The sequence below is a fragment of the Colobus angolensis genome, unplaced genomic scaffold (genome assembly GCF_000951035.1).
Source record: "Colobus angolensis palliatus isolate OR3802 unplaced genomic scaffold, Cang.pa_1.0 Scaffold132, whole genome shotgun sequence".
Classification (NCBI taxonomy): Eukaryota; Metazoa; Chordata; class Mammalia; order Primates; family Cercopithecidae; genus Colobus; species Colobus angolensis.
Genome location: NW_012114400.1, coordinates 6257351 through 6259998, shown reverse-complemented (window position 1 = coordinate 6259998; position 2648 = coordinate 6257351).

The window sequence follows — 2648 nt, the reverse complement described above, 5'->3', positions numbered from 1 at the left end:
ACATTTAACTGGGACCTCTTGAGAGTACGACTTGATTTTCAATTTCAATTGGTCCATAAAGTGGACTGAAAGGTGCCAGAGGGGTTGAAATGAGGGGTTAAAGGATTTCCTAAAAAAATATTGACGCAAATGTATATTTAAAAGTATCTATTTGGCCAATATGTTATTAAATGGTATTCTTGTGGGAAGTCAGACTTATGTTGAAAATTTAACTGAATCATAATGCTTTAGACTTACAAGTGTACTCTCCTATCCCTGTAACTTTTATAATGTATTGGATTTATTTTTATTTTTATTTGCTGGTAGAAACATGATTAGTTCACCATTCACCACATTGCTCTAAAAAAGAATATATTACAATAATTTTATTTTCACTAGATCAACAGATAAAATTTGCTGTGCATAACGCTCTTCCACTTTCAAAGTGGAGCCTTATTAAAGTTTATTATATTGTATATTAAAACTAAAATTTCTAGAGTATGACTCACAAAATAAGTTAAAAAAAAGTCTCAAGCAGCAAATACATAAACAAATCCAATATTTTATCCAATTAATTCTGTTGCTGCCTAAATTTTACAATATATGCTGTCTGACATACTGGAAAACATGAAACTCATGTGGTATTGCAATTAATATAGCCTTGGCCACAAGTAAGACCATGTAATACTTGATTGCTGCTTTCTATTGTGTTATGACTTTCCTGGGTTTCTATGCTGATATTTTTGTTTGGCATAGTAGTTTTTATATTGCATTTGAAATATAAATCTTAAAGAGTATTGCTATATATAGGATACCTACAACAATGTTCACAAGTTTGTAATTAGTGAATTCAATCCTGTTTAATAGTTTACTGTGTTACTGATATCACTTGAATTTTTTTAACAACCTGTATTTAAATCCTATTTTATTGTCTTTCTTTTTAAGAAAAACTGTAGAAGTGTTTCAAATCAAACATATATCCTATTATTTCAAACAATACAGTAAATTAGGGCTTTTAAAATGAAGATTGATATTGACATAGTACTTTAAGTAACATGCTTTAGAGAATAAAACTTCAGACTTATTACATCTTATTATTTTCATAATAAATACAAATTATAAATGATTCTATTCTGTAGTTATTCTGAATGAATTAAAAAGTTCAATGCATTTCATTATATTTTAAAATTTTATGATAGGATACTTTTTAATAGTTTAATACTATAGGAAAGCATAAGAGTAATAAAGTTGCATCTTTTGAGATTAACATATTGCATTCCTTTCACTTTTTTCCCCTCATATATCATTTTAACTATTATCATCTACATTTACAATTGAATGGCAATATAAAAAATGAATGGTAATGAAACAATTTTAAGCAGAATAGTATAAATTTAAGAGTATAGACTCAAACTTAATTTTAACTGCTCTTTAATATTGCAGACAAGTGATAGGAAAAAGCAAATATTGTCATCTAGTTGGTGTGCTGTAAATGTTAATAGCAAGCATTTCAAAGACTAGGGCTACCAACATGATGTCCCTGATGTGAACTTGTGAAGAAGTAGTCACTATCAGCTCCCCAGATGCAGTTTGAATTGGCTCTACCGTATCACTGCAGTGAGACTTTCAAGTTGCTTTCATTATTTGTTATGAAAAATACATTTTATAGCGAACATGTTTGTGCAAGAACTTTCCTTTCTGGGAATCTTTTGGAGGGAAGGTTCAAAACAAAATAATTCTTCCTAAAAGTCAATTTGCTTTCCACAGGGTTATGCCTGTAATAAGGAAATGTAAAATTATATTAATAGGTGGCTACTAAAAGTACATGTATTGTATCATTTTATTTTTCTTTTGGTCTAGGATTAGTATACTGTTTGGGAGAATTTGGAAAGTTTGTTAAAGTCTGTTTACTTGAAGAATTACTTTATTATTCCTGTATTACTCTGTACAATGAGAAATTATTCCTCAACTACTTCTTTGTATCAAATTTCATGCTCTTTCCTTCTTGATCATCATTAAATTTCCTGTTACTGTTTACTTGTTAATTAGTTATGTATTAACAAACTTTGTATTCAAATACTATATTCATGACTATAAGTGCACATATGATAAATGCAAATATGTAGATGAGTTTTCCCAAATTAAACATATCTGGATAATAACACCCAGGCTGAGAAGCAGAACCTTATCTGTACCACAAAATCCTCCCTAATACCCCTATCCAGGAGCAATCTGCCATTCTTTTCTGAAAATAACCACATCCTAAATTCTAACAGCATTGACTTTTTTTTGCCAGTTTTTGTACTTAAATCAATAAAATATTAAAATACAACAATGTGTACTATTTGGTGTCTGGATGTTTTGATTCATCATGTTTGTGAGATTCTTCCATGATTTTCTGAAAGTGTCACTATTCAACTATATCACAATAAATTTATAAATTTTAATATAGATAATAGGAGTTGTACAGTTTTCAGTTAGGGACATCAACAGGACTACTTCTACAAACATTCTAATGCATGTCTTTTGGTTAAAAACTGTATGAAAATCTGTTGGGCATACAACTAGGAGTAGATTTACTAGTTCCTCAATGAGTACATTTTCAGTTTTAGTAGATACTGCCAAAGAGTGTTTCCAGGCTGGGTGAGGTGGCTCACACCTGTAATTCC